The sequence below is a fragment of the Cupressus sempervirens genome, chromosome 9 (genome assembly GCF_028749045.1).
Source record: "Cupressus sempervirens isolate cs-2001-9-10 chromosome 9, ASM2874904v1, whole genome shotgun sequence".
Lineage (NCBI taxonomy): Eukaryota > Viridiplantae > Streptophyta > Pinopsida > Cupressales > Cupressaceae > Cupressus > Cupressus sempervirens.
In genome coordinates, this window is record NC_143126.1 from 538,491,565 (window position 1) to 538,511,029 (window position 19,465).

Genomic DNA, 19,465 nt, shown 5'->3' on the forward strand with positions numbered 1-19,465 from the left:
AAGAATTTTCTTGAAGGTGAAAGAGAATAAGAAGAAATATGCCAAGAAAGAAAGGAATTATCACCAACATAGATGTTGGTGTTTTGATAGGTTGTACTAGATGGTGCAAAGCTAGGTGAGGTATGCCTTGATGCCCATGCCCATTTCCTTATGTTATCATTCCATTTTCATGCTTTCTATAGGTTTATGAATTTGTTCTGCATTTTGTAGGGACTTTTTTTTATACCCAGGTTAGAAAGTTGACATGTTTCTTAGAAGTTGAGATATTCTTGAGAAGTCAACCTAAACCCCAAGGTCCAAGTCAACCTCTTTCTAAGAAGTCAAACTATACCTAAATATATTAATATATATAATTTGATGTTGATAAATTGCTATATGATGTGAAATACCAATTAGGTTCCATCATGTTGCAGGAGCTACTAATAATGAGAGCACACTACATGTTGAATGTGATGATCTACATTCATGACCATATAAGAGAGTTGGGAGAAGAGATTACCTAAATCATGAGAGATATTGGCCTCTAGTAGATATCCTAACCACCCCATATACCTTTGTCACAAGGACTTTCTATTAGCACTGATGGAGAGCTTGGACAAGGATACATGATCATTGTATCTACCTATTGAAAAGACAAGGATCACCTTGGAGGATTTATGATCCTACATTTTTAAATCCAAGGATTGATAATTACACCATGGGTTAGCCATTATCCAAGAGAGATTAGAAAATATTTTGAGTACTACATGGGATGCCATGCAAGACCTAATCAATTTATCCTATAGGAAATCTTGTTTGGATGAACTCCTTTACTCAAGTACCTCATGTTATGCACTATTACCACAGTTGTGATACCTAATATGAAGGGAATTATCTATTTTATTCATCTTACTCATGAATTTTGGTACATGGAGAGGGATTCTATAGTGTATGTGTAGGTTTGGATCATGTCTTTTTATTTATACTATGAGCTCTGAATATTTTTGAGATACCAACAACATAGCTTAATGATATGCATACTCTTACAAGTATGGGCCTATAAGCCTATTTCATGCACAAAACCTAGTGAATTCCCTGTGGATATTCTAATAAAGTAATTAAGAGTATTTTCATACCCATTGAACCATCCATGGCAGTTTAGAGAAGTATTATACTTGATGGTGAGGCTAGACAATCTACCAACTACATAGGTGATATGGAGACCTACCATGACATGATAACATGGTCAAACTCAAAAAGACAATTAAGATGATGGAGAGAAAATATGGTCTACAACAAGGTCCTCCTATACACCTACATAATACACCCATGTCCATAAATACATAGAGAGATTAGGGACCATATTACAAAGTGACTATTGATGATATAGATTTGATAAACACTAAGAGTCCAGATGATGTCGTAGTCCCTCCTATAGTATGCAGGTCTGTTGAGGGACTATCTATGATATATGAGCATTTAGGTTGTGTGACCCTTGTTCCCAAATGACTATCATACTGGAGATCTAGGTCCAACTTTAGGTCTTAGCACATAGATGAAAAGTAAGAAAAAATGCTATGAAGGTAGACAACATGGAGGAAGTGTCCCCAATGAGCATGATAGCATATGAGACATCGCCATCCTCTATAAAGGAAAGGCCCATATGATCTTGAGTAGCACAATCTTGCACAAAGATGACCCCACCTTAAATGAGATGGGTAGAGTAAGGAGAGACCATTCAACTAGCTCCTACAATAGCTCTTTGAGAGATATACACTAACTGTCTTGAGGGAGATCCAAGTACGAGAAAATTGTGATTTAATTTTGATGAAAAATTTGCAAATATATGATAAATGATATAAAATATAATGTGATACTTAGTTAGCATCAAGGAGTGGAGATCCTTTGTGAGAAATGTCTTAAGAGACGTGGTAATAGCTTTGAGAATTGCCTCCATATTATAGGTGCACTATGAGGGGATGCAAGATCTTGGAGATGCAGGGATATATGTTCACCCATTATGGTGGAGTTTTAGTTGAGGATAGAGAAAGAGGAGTAGCTAGAGCACGAGCTATAGAAGCAATGGCATAGATCATACAGTCATTTGGAGAGGATCTTATCTTAGATCCATACCTACACTTTGACTATACACATGGTAACACCATTATCATGCTACATTTCCAAGAGATCCAAATATCATCACCCTATGGATGAGATATGATGTACTATTTTGATATTGGACACATTTTTTTATACTTCCTAGTTTTTATGTCTATACCAACTTAAATTGGACGCACACCAATTTATGACCTTTTAGCTCCTCTTTAGTGTGTTTGCATTGGACATTTATGTTAGAAAGTAAAGTCCACCAAGATAACTAAGAGGGGGGTGAATCAATTATCTTATCAAAACAACTTTTATTAGACTAATTAATTCTCAAACATGTAATCAATATAAACAAAAACTATAAGAGGATACTCATATACAATAACACCAGATATGTTAACTGGGGAAACCCTTGATCAAAGGGAAAACCTCAATGGGGATGGTACCCACAAAATGATGTACTTATATATAAGTTCCTTGTAAGAGGATGGACTCTATTATGATCCAAGGAATTACATTCAGTACATATCAATCCATGTTAGGATACTTTTAATCCCTATGAGGAGATTCCAACCCTGTTAGGAGTTGTAGAATGCAGAAGGACTTATGTCCAATGAGCTTTAGGGGAAAGACCACCAAACTTATTGTCCAACTGGTCTTTGTATTATTCCTTTTAGAATAGTTGAAGATACAACTGATCTCAACAACTCAAACTCTTGCTTTGTCCTCTTACCATGCCTTTTCAACACCAAATGCTTCTCAAATCTCAATACTAGATCTCCAACCTTGCATCACTATAATCCCTTTGATCACTTACTCACATGTACCTCACACTTACAACTCACTTTCTATCTCAAAAGAATCTCTTTCACAATTACTCTATTTTTTTCATCACAAGGAAAATAACTTTCCTTTATACCAAATCTTCAAAATAATTCATTAAGTTGGCCTTAAGGCTTTCCCAATTATAATTACAATATGACCTCATTAAGATAACATGCTACATTACATCTTTTCATAATCACACAATACTGTCAACTCATAGTCTTTACAAAAACTTTCACATGTGTGAAATTGGACTTTGTGCACTTACTGACATCATAACTAGGATTTCTCCTACCTTTGTCTAACTACACTCAACTAGATTCTATCCCTGTTAGGATATATAACCTAATCACTAGAAAACACTTCCTAGGAACTCTATCTACACATTATCTTCTATAAATCTTGAATAAATGTTACCAATCTTTGACTTTGTGCATGAACTCTTAGTTACATCATCAAGAAACTTTGTAGAACATGTCCTCAACTGCACTTGACCTTATCTTCAATACTCAAATTGTACAGCCTTAATCATTCTTTACTACTTTACCAATATTTTTAGTATGTTGACATCAATGACAAACATAGTCATGAATACAACACACAATCATGGTATCGATCTCTTCAATGCTCCAAAAATGCTAGGGTAATTGCCCATAGGAATATCACTAGTATTCATGCTAATAATCTCTATGTTTGGCATTGATGGCAACATAGATGAAAAACATCTAGGTTTTATGAATACCAAATACAACTCTTCTACTACTAGTACTCTCATCTTTTCAAATCCTCTTCATCAATAAAATTTGAATCTCTTAGGAACAACTCTTCATCAGTTGTTGCTCCCCCATTGATATACTTCCCTATTGACAACAATATTTTCTCTAACTTATGAAAAAATATTCCCCATTCATAGGAGATACTTCTCTCCCCATTCTTAGGAGATGGTTTTCATGCATTCTCTCCCCCATTGACATTAATGGCAAAGACATCGTTATGTCAAATTGCTACTCAATGTCTTCAATCATCTCAAGTGTCCAAAGACATTGTTCAATACCAGCTACCAAGAGTCCTTCACGAATTTTCTAAAACACAAATACTCCCCCATAAAGGAAGCATCATCATTTAGTCCAGATAAACAATAATTCTCTATACCACTGGACTAATACAATTTTGGTATCATCTACTCTAAAGTAGGTAGGGAAATAACCCCAAGCATACCATACAAGTACTCAAATGTATCCTTAGGAAAAGGATTTGTAAATATATCCATAATCTTCTCTTTTGTATTAACATGTTCTAGTCTGATCTCTTTCTCTGCAACTTTCTCTCTCAAAACATGATACTTAATAGATATGTGCTTTGTTTTAGAATGTAATACATGATTCTTAGACATGCTCACTGTACTTCTATTATCACAATGTATGATAACATATTTTGAAAACTCTATCCCAATATCCTTCATCACCTATTTCATCCACATGATTTGATTGCAATTGTTTGCTCCCACTACATATTCTGCTTTTGTCATGCTCTGTGAAATACAATATTATTTCTTTCTTAGCCAATAAATAAATCTTCTTCCTAAGACAAATGCTCCACCACTTGTACTCTTGTTGTCATCCATACTTCCTACCCAATCCACATCAATATATGCACATAGCGTAAAGTCATTTGATCTATCATACCACAACCCAAAATCAAGTGTACACTTCAAATATCTAAAAAATCCTCTTTACTGCTACATAGTGTGCTTCCTTAGGAACAACTTGAAATCTTGCAACAATGTCAAGCTATGTCTGATCTTGCATGAGTCAAATATTTCAAACCTCCAATTTGCATGGATTTGTACTTCTTTTTCTCAATAGTAGGTGTCTCATCTTTGCTAGATAGCTTGCGACCAATTACCATAGGTATAACAATAGGCTTACAAATTTCTAAACCAAGTCTCTTTAATAAGTATTTAAAATACTTAGTTTGGGAAATGAAAATATCTCCACTATTTTGCACAATCTACAAACCCAATAAATACTCCATCTCAACAATTATACTCATTTCAAATTCCTTCTTAATTTCATTGACAAATTTGTCACTTGCTTCATCATCACCTCCAAAGATTATGTCATCCACAAATATCACAATAATCAATAGACCATTCTCAATTTCTTTTAGATATATGCTACTATCTGTAGTACCTTTAGAAAATCTCAATTTTGCCAAATACTTGGCCAACCTCAAATACTAGGTTCTAGGTGCTTGATTTAATCCATACAATGATTTCTTCAACTTACATATCATATCTCCTTCTTCTATCAAAGGAAATCTTCTAGGTTGCTCAATATAGACCCATTCAAAAATGTTAACTTCACATCTATCTAATACACTTTGAATTCTTGTTAGCTGCATAAGCCAAGAACATTCTTTCTACTTCAATTCTTGTAACATGTGCAAATATCTCTTCATGATTTTTAGATTCTTGCTGTGAATATCTTTTGCATACTAGTCTCTCTTCATTTCTCACAACCTCACTTGGTTCATTCATTATATTTTTGGAAACCAATTTAGTTCCTATAACATTTTTTTCCTTAAGTCTAGGAACCAATTCCCATGTCTCATTCTTCACAATTCGATCTAGTTTTTCCTGCATTGCTTGAATGCAACGATCATCATTGCAAGCTTCATCTACACTTTTAGGCTTTATTTGAGAAATCAAACACAAGTCTTCATGTACTCTATTTCTAGTCATAACTCCTTTATCTTTGCTTCCAATAATATGATCAACAAGGTGATTGTTTGTCAAATTCTAATTTGGTGTCATTTTCTCAACTCTTACTTCTACTCTAGTTTTAGATCTTGGTTTCTCTCTATGTTCCACAACTTCGATGACATTATAAAAATCAATGTTAATTTCACAAAATAATTCAAAATTTTCTTGGTTAGACTTAGGATTAGCTTCTTTGTCATAATTATAATCAAGTATTATTTCTTGAACTCCAAACTTTTCATCCACTTTCACATTTGTGCTCTCAACAATAGTCTTAGTCCTTTGATTAAAATGTCTATGAGCTTTTCTTTTCAATGAATAACCAAGGAACATACCTTCATTGCTTCTTGAATCAAACTTACCAATGTCATCATCTCTCTTGATATAACACTTGCTTCCAAAAATTCTAAAATACTTCATTGATGGTACATTTCCAAACCATAATTCATAAGGAGTTTTGTTTGTACATTTTCTGATCTATACTTTGTTTATTGTATACACTATTGTATTAACTACTTCTCTCTAGAATATCTTTGATACATCATTTTCAAACATCATAACTCTTGTTACTTTTGTTATAGATAGGTTTCTTCTCTTAGCTATACAATTATGCTCAATTGTTTTAGGGGTTGAAAGTTGTCTTTTTATACCATTCACTACACAAAAATTGTTAAACTCATTTGAGGTAAACTCTCCACCTTTATCAGATCTTAAACACTTAGTCTTTAATCTAGATTCATTTTCAACTCTTTTCTTAAATACCTTAAACTTCTCAAATGCTTCATACTTTTCTTTAAGAAATTATATCCACATCATCCTAGTAAATTCATCAACAAAAGTCATAAAGTACCTTTCACCGTAGAATCCTCTTATCTTTGTAGGACTACTCAAATCTATGTGAACAATCTTCAACATTGTTGTTGTAGTGAACTTCTTGCTAGGAAAGGATATTTTCTTTTGTTTAGCCATAACACATTCCTTGCATATAACATTAGTAGGCTTTACAATTTTAGGCAAATCCCTAACATCAAATTTATTGCTTTCTTTCACAATATTATCAAAATTTATATGACAAAACCTTTTATGCCACAACCAATTGTTATCAACTTTAGCAACTAAGCATGTCATCTCTACAAGATTTAGCTAAATAAACATTACTCTTAAATCTCATTCTAGTGCCAATCATCTTACCATTCTTATCCTTGATGATGCATTTCTTTCTATGAACTGTAATTGATATCCCTTGTCAACCAACTTTCCAACACTTAGAAGATTATGTTTCAATCCATAAAAAAAAAAAAATCATCTGTGTTAGTGTTTTCCATCAAGAGTAATAGATCTTATTCCCTTAATATGCCAAGTTGCATTGTTCCCAACTCTAACAATTCCTCCATCATAACTATTGAAATCAAAAAATTTATTCATATTACCAGTCATGTGATGTGAACAACCACTTTCTATGATATAATCTAATTTATTCTCAACTTGTAACACTAGGGATTTTTCTTCTCTAACTTATTTTGTCAATTTTTTTTCTTTTATTGCAACAGATCCTAACTCATCATCACTTTCGCTCAAAAAATTTTCATCTCATTCATCATCATTTTCATACAAACATTTTCTAGTCTTTCTAGGCTTGAAATTCTTTTTGTACTTCTTCACTATTTTAGCCCATTTAGAAGTATAGTGGCCAAATTCATCACAAGTCCAATATTTAAAGATTTTCTTACCATCTAGTTCTCTTCTCACAAGTAAGGCAATTCCTTCTTCAATCTTTTCTCCTTCTCCAAATCTTGATCTATTGCTGCTAGCATAATCTCCATTGGTGCTTGCACTTCTTGTTAGAGTAGGTCAAACACTTAGTGTGCTAAAGGCAATCTCCACTCTAGGAAAATCTCTAGCCTGTTTCAAACTTATCTCAGTTTCTTCCAATCTTCTAAGAAAAATCTTTATAGATAACTTCTCTATACAAGGTGTTACTTGTTCAATCATTTTCATTGTCCGCTTGAATGGCGGTGTCAAAATTTTCAAGAGTTTCCATATGATCTCATCTTCTTCTTTAGTTCCTTCACAAGCCTTGGTTCCTACAACAATTTATGATATTCTACCAATATAACTTCTTACAGATTCATCTTCCATCATTTTAGCTTCTTGAAATAGATATATCCAATTTTGTAATGTAACCCTTTTAGCATGGTTATCATCTTCAAAAGTAGATTCCAAAGCTTTCCAAAGCTCATTAGATAATCCTAAAGATTCTACTTGACTGTACTCATTTTTAGGAAGAGATGACAAAAATTCTTCTCTAGAAAGCATGTTACACATGAACAAATCTCTTTCAGCTTCAATATATTCTTCAAGTCTTCATTTTTCAACTATGGTCTTCCCATTGTTTGCGATCAACCAATATCCTAGACCCATCGAGAGCAGATGTGTCTTCATCTTCTCTTTCTAGCTGTCATAGTTTACTCCAACAAACTTAGGAATTTTTTTTTCTAAAATGACTTTCCATTGATCTCCTTAATCTATTAAGCTTTTCCTTGAAAAACTTGATGCTTTGATACCAATTAATAGAAAGTAAAGTCCACCAAGATAACTAAGAGGGGGGGTAAATCAATTATTTGATCAATACAACTTTTATTAACCTTATAAATTCTCAAACATGTGATCAATATAAACAACAACCATAAGAATATACTCATACACAATAACACTAGATATGTTAACTAGGGAAACCCTTGATCAAAGGGAAAACCCTACTGGAGATGGCACCCACAAAATGATGTACTAATAAATAAGTTCCTTGTAAGAGGATGGACTCTGTTAGGAGACAATGAATTAGGTTCAATATATATTATTTTCTATTATGATATTTTGAATCCCTATAAGGAGATTCCAACCCTGGTAGGAGTTATGCCAACCTTGTTAGGAGTTATAGAAGGTGAAATGACCCATTATCCAAACAACTTTAGGGGCAAGACCACTGAACTCACTACTTAATTGGCCTATGTATTTTTCCTTTCAAAATAATAGAAGATAAAACAGATCTTAGCAACTCAAAATCTTGGTTTGTCCCCTTACCCTAACTTTTCTACACCAAGCACTTCTCAGATCTCCAACCTCATATCATAATTATCCCTTTGATCACTCACTCACATGTAGTTCACACTTACAATTCACTTTCTATCTCAAAAGCATCTCTTTCACAATTACCCTATTGTTTTTTTCATCACAAGGAAAATAACTTTCCTTTATACTAGGTCCTCAAAATAACTCAATGAGTTGGCCTTGAGGCTTTCCCAATTACAATTACAATAGGACCTCATTAAGATAACATGCTACATTACATATTTTCATAATTACACAACACTTTTACAAAAACTTTCACATGTACAACCTTGGATTTCGCACACTTACTGATGTCATCACCAAGATGTCTCTTACCTATGTCTAATTGTGCTCAACTAGATTCTATCCATGTTAGGAGATATAACCTGATCACCAAAAACAACTTCTTAGAAACTCTATCTGCAAATTGTCTTTTGTAAATCTTGAATAAGTGTTACTAGACTTTGACTTTTTGCATGCAATCTTAGCTACATCATCAAGACACTTTGTATAACATGTCTTCAACTACACTTGACCTTATTTTCAATATTTGAATTGTACGATCTCAATCACTATCTTCTATTCTACCAACCTTCTTAGTATGTTGACATCAATGACAAACATAGTCATGAATAAAACACACAGTCATGCTATCAATATCTTCAATGCTCCAACAATGCTAGGATACTCCTCCATAGGACTATTATCAGAATTCATGCTAATAATTTACACTTTCAATATACACTTTCCTCTTTTATTTTCTCTCTTCTAAGTAAAATTGAGGTAGGACGTAACACTTCCTCCTTGATTCCTCATTTCTCACTTATAGGATGAAGTAGGAACCAATTTCTATGCATCCTACTCTTTCTAGGTCCTATTTCTTGAATTTAACCTTAATTTATCAATCCCCAATACATATTACACTTGGACCCTCTTCAGTCCTGAAAGCCTAGGTTACAAACCCAAGACACTAACCTCCAAGGAAATAGGTTGACTCAAATTGACCTCTTCTAGAATAGGTTGAACCACATTGACCTCTTCTAGAATTGGCTCCTATAGGAGTAATTTCATAAATTCACTATAAAATGACATCAAATGCCTCATTTTCACATGATGGAAGCAAGGTACAAACATGTTTGGATGCCCCAATCTGACATAGACAAATTGCAAGGTGGAAGCTAAGGGTTGAATCTAATTCCTTTATTGCAAAGTGAGGTCTTCATCAATATCACTTCAATTCAAGCATTCAATCATTACACGAAACCATGGATATACAAGGGGATCATGAAGATGTGTAGAGTAATTTAGCCTTGGGGGCTTGACTTGTAGGTCATCAACTGGGCAATTGCATATCTAAAAATTACTCCCCAAGACCTTTATGAAGAAGTTGGGTCAACTTTGCTATAGTGCCTTGGGAACATCATGAGTTAATTGTAAACAATTAGAGCACATTACCACCAACTCAACATATTTTTGAGTCCCTAAGAAAAATACATTTTTTGGATTTTCTATTACAATCGTATATTTGTGCTCCAAAAATCAGCACATATCAAATTCATGATTTTTGGAGCAAAATGTCATCTTCCATTGCACATTTGAGGTAAGTACTTTCACATTTGTTTCACCTTTTAGATTAGACCTGTTTCCATATATTATTTGGGTTGATTGAATAAATTTGGTACCTAGACCTATCGTAGACTTCTCACTTAATTATTTAGTTTAATTTCACTTTTTACAATGGATATCTTTAATTGAATTACATTAATGAAAGATGCATTTCTTGTGTACTTCCTTGATATAAATTGGGTTTCAAGTTGACATTCCTTTATCGTGTTTGGGTTTTTCTAATATAACATTGCTTATATTGAGAGTTATGCTTGGAATCCCCTCCTTCACTTGTATTGAATGGCTTAGGGATAAAGTGTTCAACTTGCCATATCTAGTTTGTGATATTAGATTCACTGGTGTCATTTTTCCCCTAACATTTTGGTGAAACCAACATCAACCCTCCTTGTTTGATCTTGGTATTTAGATCTTCCTTTTTAATGCATTGCATTTATATTTGTGTAGTTAAATTTCATAAACATTAAAATAAAAAAAATATCTTACTTCATTTTGCATTTCATTTTTTTCTTAAATTAAAGAAAATACTTGCATTTTATTACATTGTGATTAGTTTTTTTACTTTCAATATGTGTGACTTCTTCCACGAATACTCTAATTATGCATTTGTTAGTAAACCTTGCAAGGTGTCTAGTAGTGAAGTATTTGATGTAACAAAATAGATCTTAATTAAATCCATTCCTCTATCATCTTCCTGTACATCTTTCCAATCCATCCTTAATGATAGGTTTTTATCATGGCTTCCTTTGTGTGAGATTATTTGTAATGTTGGTCCTATTAAACCACTTTTTTTTTAAATCCACTTATAAGTCTCAAAGGATTACCTCCTCAACAATCTCACCTTACTCTTAAGGGTTGTCCTCAAAATGCTAACCCTCTTATAGTTCTTAACTGAAAGCCTAATTATAGTTTGCTTGTGCATACCTATCAAACATGGAATAATCCTAAACCTACTATTCTGGTTCTTCCTAATTCTCTACCCCCTTCTCAACTGGTGCTTCCTTGAGCACTTTATTTTCTTAGTTCCTTAGGAAAGGACTATGATCTTGTTGAGCAGTTACACACTACTCTTGCAAAGATCTCCTTGTAGAAACTTTAAAATTCTCCCACTTATCATGAAGCTTTGCAAAAGGCTTTGTCTAACCTTCCTATCCCACCACCTAATATTCATTTTTTAAGTTTATGTATATTGTATCTACTCCTCCTCAAATTGTTTTCACAAAAGAAGATTTGCCTTCTAATGAAGTGCAAAACCAATATTATGCTCTTATGGTTGTTGTTCTCATTAATGGAAATAACATCCATAGGGCTTTGATTACAAATAGATTAGGTTTGAATGTGTGTATATTAAACATGTTGAAGGCTATTAAGGTTTATATGTCCAGTATTAACCCTGATAACATTCCTATTTGTGGCTTTGATAACATTAGAAGACTTTGGGAATCATAGCTCTACCTATAAAATTAGGTTTTATTATCCTAGATTCTTTGATTCATGTGATGCCACCTCTGTCATGTCCCCTTTTCAAATAAATAAAAATAATAAACTTTGCTAAAGCAGGCAGGCTCCAAAAAGGTGAAGTTTCGGCAAAAGGGGCTAATATTTGGAAATAAATGGACTAATAAATAAAAATTATTATTAAATTATATTTTATTAACCCCTCTTGGACAGGAATTAGGTTTATGCCCTCTTTTAAGGGGTTTGGAGGCATTTTGGGCTCATTCTAGAACTTGATTTTTGCGCATTGCTTTGTTGTTCTTCAGAGGCTGCCAAACCTATGAAGAAGGAGACCCAAGAATGGGAGTTTGCAGGTTTTTAGGAAGGCTAAGGATGGGAGTTTGAAGCTATTCCATGTTCATGCTCATGTAGAGTTTGCCTTTGTGTTGAACAGTGCAGATTTGTGGGTTTTCAGGTGTATTTTTTGTAAGAGTTTGGTGTTTCCAGTTGAGTATTTTATATCAGTTTGGGTTTCTGCTGTATATAAAACTTTTAAATGTTAAAATAGAGCTGAAAATATGTATTTGGATATTATTATACTTCTATGATAGATTATTAAGTTTTTGTGGTGATTCCGAACTTTTTGTGCTATTTTCAAGAGCCCGGTGAGCATTGTTTTTGTCCTCCGTTTGGGAGATATTGTGTGCATGTTATATAGATCTAGACATGTCATTTTATAGGCTGTTATGCTGCTCAAATTTCTGTAAAAATGTCCACTTTCAGATTTATTAATAACAGGTGAAGCTGTGAAGCTTTGGCACTATTTCTGGCATACCCAATTCGGGGTTTATTGAGAAATTGGTGGATCTTTGAAATATTGTTTGTTTGATTTTAAAGATCTGATTTGAGGTTTTAAATATCATAAAAAATCAGTAAAGGGAAATTTCCGTGGTATCAGAGCAATGATCTTGCCAGCTTGAGGGTTTGTAGAAGTTTGCATGTTAGTTTTGACAACTACCCAGATCTTGCATATCATAATTTATGGTTGCATGTTGCTTCTAATCAGTTGCATGTCAAAATTTATGGTCACATGCAACTAAGTAAAAGAGAAAAAAGATATTTATAGTGAGAAAAGAATAAAGAAATTTTTATCAAACCTCCAGTTGAAAGTAAAAGTACAAAATCCAAGGAAGGGAAAAGTATGGCTGATCTAGATGAGATGGCAAAGAAATTCTTCCAAGACATCCAAAATACTCAGAAGCAAACAGTGGCTAGTTTGGCAGAAACTAGAGAGGCTTTGCAAATATTGACAGAAAAACTACAACGAGTTGCATCTGTTAATGAGAAAGGGAGCACTTCAGAGGAGCCAAGAAATTTGGAATCCACACCATCTAAATCAACCAAAACTATTTTTTTGCCTGCAGATGAGCCACCAGTACCAAATCTAGCCATTAATCCCGTGGAAGAGGTTACATGTAACTTGATTGCATTAAGAGCTACTTAAAATGGCTTAGATGATGAGTTTCATAGTTCGGTTCCTTTTAGAGAATATGTGGATATGATGAACACTTTGATGTCCAAGAAAGAGAATAGGAGGGAGCATGACATAAGTGGAAGAGAGCTCAAAAATAAAATAAGCAAGTTTACAACACCTACTTTTGATGGAACAAATAAAATTTCAGCTAGAGCATGGCTACAAGAATTACAGACTTTCTTCACACTTAACCCCATGAAGGAGAGTGATGTTGTTCAATTTGCAAGTCTACACTTGGAAGATGCAGCCTATGATTGGTGGTATCATGGAATGACTACTCAAGGTCATGATTAGGTAACTACATTTGATGATTTTAGTCAAAGAGTGATAGATAGATTTGACCTCAAGGATGATGAAGAGTACTTTAAAGAATTGTCAAAGTTGAAGGAAACCAAATCAGTTAATGAGTATATAGAAGAGTTTCAAAAAGTGGTTGTTATGGTACTTGATATGAGTGAAAAGAGGATTGTTTATCTTTTTCTTAATGATTTAGAAGATTCCATTAAGGGTTTGGTTAAGGCTTTCTCACCCTCAACCTTACAGGAAGCTATCAAAAGAAGCTTGCAACTTGAAACTTGCATGCCTATGAAATCAGTCACTAATCAAAAACCCCCAAATCTTTGGCAACATAAGGAAAATTTTCAAAAAAGACTTTCCCAACACTACCACCAAAAGATGTGATAAATGTGGCAAAAAAAGAAGGTAGATGAAGAGACTAGGAGTGAATTATGAAGGAAAAAGCTTTGTTTTACTTGTAGAGAACCATGGGTTCTAGGACATAGATGTTTGGAGAAAGGTCAAGTACACTATATTGAAGTTGCTTTAGAATTTGATTCAGATGAGCATGAGGAATTTCATGACACTAAGGAGGAGGTAGAAGAAGAGAAAGAAAAAGAAATCAGTAATGATGGCACTTTAGCAGCATTATCAGGAGTCCCAAGATACCATCCCTTTCAAATTCGAGGGGTACTAGCAGGGCAAAGGTTGATAGTTCTTCTTGATAGTGGGGCAACTCATAATTTTATTGATGAGGGATTTGTCATGAAAAGAGGGCTTAAAGCAGAAGATTTTGAGGGATTCAATGTTACTGTAGCTGATGGATTCACTATGCCTTGCACACGGGTGGTGAAACAACTCAAGATGACCTTAGGAGATTATGAGTTATGTGATGACTTCTATGTGGTTGGTATTGGGGAGATAGATCTTGTATTGGGTGTTCAATGGTTGCACTCTATTGGAGGCTATTACATGAACCATCAAACTATGGAGTTTAAATTTCATTCCAATGGGAAAGAAGTCATATTGAGAGGCTTATCGAATGGAGCACCTAAGGCAGTCTCTGCAAAGAGGATGGAGAGGACTTTTCGAAAAGGACAAGTAGCATGGGCAACAGGAGTCATAATCCATCCAACAAGCTCTCCAAAGAATCAAGGTAATTTCCATTTTGAAATTCAAAATATTCTTGATAAGCATAGTATAGTTTTCAATGACTTGCCTCCAGGATTACCACCAAATAGAGGTTTTGAGCATGCTATAGAGTTAGAACAGGGTGCCAAGCCAGTTATAACAACCCCATACCGCCATCCAAGAGGTTATAAGGAAGAAATTGAAAAACTATTAAAGAACTCTTGGACATGGGATTCATAAGGCCTAGCTCTAGTCCATTTGCATCATCTGTGGTACTTGTCAAGAAAAAGGATGGTACAATGAGAATGTGTATAGATTACAGGGCTCTAAACAAGAAGACCATAAAAAATAGGTATCCCATACCACACATAGATGAACTCATTGATGAATTACATGGTGCTATATACTTCTCAAAAATTGGATAGGTGGATAAATTGGAAGATGGAGCTAGATGGCAAGATGTGACCAAAAGCATGAGGATGATAGGCTAAGCTGGGGATGGCTAGATTATGCATGATGCTTGTTTGCCAAGTTTTCATCATGGTACTTGTCCAAGGCGCTTGAATTGCCAAGTTTTCACCCGTGGACACTTTTTTTTTTTTTTTGACTTTTGGACTTAGCTGGAATGATTTTGGCTTTCTTCAGCTATTTTGGCTTTTTTGGAATTTTTCACTGGCTTTTGGAATGTTCAATTTTGTTGCTAGTTGTTGGTACACCGGATGTGTGATTTATGCAATAGATTGGATTAGATGGGATTGATGGTAGGAGATGGAGGGATGAAAAGGTTGGAAAGGAGCATGATATGGGGATGCTTGCAAGAGCAACATTGGCACATGTTGGGACGGGTGTGAAAAGAGCATATGGGGGATAGATGGTAGATGTGGGCGTGATGGAGGATTTGTGGAAGCGTGCTTGGGGATATAGGCACCCAAGATGGAGTTAGGAGATGGGGGACATGAGTCACTAGATGGGGGATTAGCAATGGTGGATGCCATTATGCATTGGGTTTCAACTTTTTTCTTGGGGATCCACATGGTTTTGGATTTTCTTTTCATAGGCTTTTGCATTGTTTTGCATTCTTTGATTGGATTTTGCCTTTTTGGAGTATGTCTTTTAGAATAGACATATGATTGCCTAGGATGTGGATTTTTAGCTTTATGCATTTTGAAATTGTTGTGGTAAGCTTTGGGAAGATAGTTAGGAGAAGCTTTGTGAGATGGAGAGGATATGAAAGAGAATGTAGGGGGATGATGATGGATGATGTGCCCTGATATGTGCCTCTGTTGATCTTGCATAGGAATGGATGGAATAGGATTTTTATGATGGCTAATAGGAGGATGGAGGATGGTAGATTTTGGGACATAGGGACCCAAAATGGATTTAGCGGATGAAGGGGGGATATGGTAGGTTGTTTTGGGTTGCAAAGATGGTGGAGGGGGGATGACATAAGATTTCTTGAAGGAGTGATGGGAGGCTGGCATGGTGGGCTTGGAGATAGGCTTGGTTTGGGGGTGTGGTGTACCAACACCTTTAGATGGTGAGCCTTTGGATACATATCCAAGACCATGAAATCCTAGATTTTTTTGTGCAATAATAGGCTCTCTGATTCCTTGCTCTTGTGGTCCTAAACCTTGACCTTGATAATGCCATCAATTGAGCATTTGAACAAGCTAAGGAAACTTTTTGCTTGCAGAAAATGGTAGAAGTGATTTATTAGGTGTATTGCAATGGGGAGATACTGTTCTTAATTCTTCTGCTGAGAGAGGGCCACTGTGGATGAATGTAAGTGAACCAAGAGGGTAGATTATAGATGGTGGAATATCTTGGATAGGTGGTAAGATGGAAGCATGGAGCAGGGGAGATGGAAGGATAGGATCTTGATGTAGCTGGTGGGATGACAAGATATCTTGTAGTGGAGGAGATATGGCTTGAGGTTTTGGAGATGGAGGAGATGGTGACTGCACTATGGATGGAAGACATGGTACGATGATATCTTCATTTATGCTTTGGGGGATGTCAACATGCTTTTGGGCAAGATCTTGATAGGATTGGTTTGGAGTGGATGGTGCGATAGGAGGTGAAGGGATGGATTCTTCAAAGGCAGCGGATGGATAAATGGGAGATTCAGTAGTGGAGATGGGTGAGTAGAAGATGGATGCATAAGGGTCATTACGAGAGATTTGGGAAATGCTTGGAGGCGATGTGGATATGATTTGGAGGATTTGATAGGTGGTGGGATTTTGATGCTTGCGGGAAGTGGAAGGATTTTAAGCAATTTGATGGATGGTATGGGGATGATAGCTATGGGAGATGGAGGTGATATTATAGATGGGGAAGCTTCATCACTGACTACTTCACATGGTTGGATTAGATGACATGGCTTATCGACTATTGGAAGCAACTTTTCTTGTATTTCCTCTAGGAGATTCCTTGGAGACTCATGTGTCAAAGGTGGAGGTGGATTGACAGAAATAGCTAGTGTGATGGGGGTGGAAGATTGGAAGCTTGGTTGATGGGGTGATGGAGGGGAAGCTGGAATATCATATGGCATGACTAGATAGTTTGGAATAACTCTTGGATTTTGGGGGATGCTTGGGGGAATGTTTCTAAGGCTTTCAATATACCCGTCATAGTCAACAAGATTTTCATCATCATTGGAATAGGAGGTGGCGGGAGCAAGGACAATGCAACCAAACACATCATGATAGGATTGGTACTTCATGCTTTGATGGTGAGTTTGATGGGGATGGGGTCTTGCATATGGATGAACACGGAAGCTCATGGTTGGATTTGGATTAAGCACAGATTTTGGATTGGCTGATGAAGGATTTACTAGGGAGAGTCAAAGTTGTATGACAGACCTAAGGAGGATTGGCTAGAGATTTTTGGCTTTCTTGTGGATGGAAGACTTCAAGAGCATGCTATCAAAAAGTGAGAGTTTTGCTTTCCTATGTGCTGGATTGGTGGAGATTGTGTCAACTTAAGGATAGACTAATGATCCTATGGGCATGACACGAGATTGACCACTTGTGGATCCCAATGTTTAGCTCAAGGTGATGAGGGATGCAAGTGACAAAGCTAGATTACCTTAGACAATGCTCTGTTAGAGGGATAACCTTGGTGAGATTGGTTGATTGGTAGGATAGATTGATTGGATAGCAAATTTTGGCAAAGTGACAACAAATCTTTAAAGGCTTGGGTGATTTTGGATTGGGTTGCTAGCTGGCTAGGGGGATGATTTGGATGGACTTTGGATTTGGGATTGTTCTAAGGCAAAGAACTAGATAGATTCAGTTACAACAGGGGAGCTTGGATAATTTTCTGATAAGGCAGTGACTACGCTAAGTATGCCTTGAGCTGGGAGATTTCTACTTTTTTGGGATTTTGACCAAAATTGGCAAACATTCATTCAAAAGCTATGAACAAACAAGCAGACAAAAGTTTTCAGCAAGCACATCAAACACACCAACATCCTAGGAAGCTTTCTACAAGGATGAAATTTGGTTTAGCTAGGGAGTCCTCGATATACACAAGGTACGTGAGGCCCAAATCCGTGGATGAAACCAAAAAGATGTCACACAGCCGAGAGGAGCAGTAACCCACTTCTCCTCTGTCACTTCTCAAGGGTATAAAGTTCCTTGAGGCTTAGCCTGAGTGACAAAATTTTGATCCCAAGAGAGGTGTCTTTGGATTCACCTCCTGATCTTTATACTCCGTTGGAACGCTAGAGTTGAGGTCATCCCAAGGGGTGATGAAATCCCCAAGTAGGCCTCCTAAAAAGCTAAGACAAGATTTTGGATCCTAATCTTATGCACCCAAGATGGCCTCGAAAGACGACAAGGGGAGAGAAGACTTGGATGATCTTGGGCTAAAAAAAATGCTTGTTCTTTTACCAACTGATGCTTAAGTTTTTTGATCTAGACTTTGCAAGCACTCATGTTTAAGATACAATATTTATTCCAACTTTGAAGCATCGAAAAAAATAAAATTGATCGAAGAATGCGAACAAGAAGAAGAGTTAGGGTCAACAAGAAGGTAAACACGTGCGCCCGGAGGCCCTCCACGTCAAGTATTGATTGAACGTCAAGTATTGATTGATTTTTCTTTAAGGCATTCAAGATTGAGTGAGAGTTTATTTTAAGCCCAAAACAAAGGTGTGTGAGATTCGATTTCAAGCGCGTTCCCGGAGGCCCTCCACGTCAAGATTTGTCCAATTTTTATGCCCAAATGAAGTGTGAGCGAGATTAATGCGCATTCAAGGAATTTTCTAACTTAGAAAAACCACTAAAAACCCAAGTGAGTGGAGTTTGATTTGTGTGGAGCACTTAACACCCTCTTAGGTGGACCCATCCCCATAGATGGCACTAAGATTGCAACCAATGGTTAAATTGATGGGTGATTAAAGAGGGTGAGTCCAACGACAAACTCACTCAAAGCATTTTTATTTGTTTTTATAACTTAAAAGATTACAAAAATGTAGATTCTTTTTATGCTCCAAAAGATGATTATTTGATCTATGGCATTCAAGATTGGATTTGTTGTTTTAATCATGCATTCATAAAAAAAAAAAAATTGATTTTAATCCATGGCACTCAAGAGTGATTTTAGCAACATGCATTCAAAGACAAGTGATTAAACATTCAAGTTTTTTCCTTTGAGCATTCAAGATTGAGATTTTGTGTGTT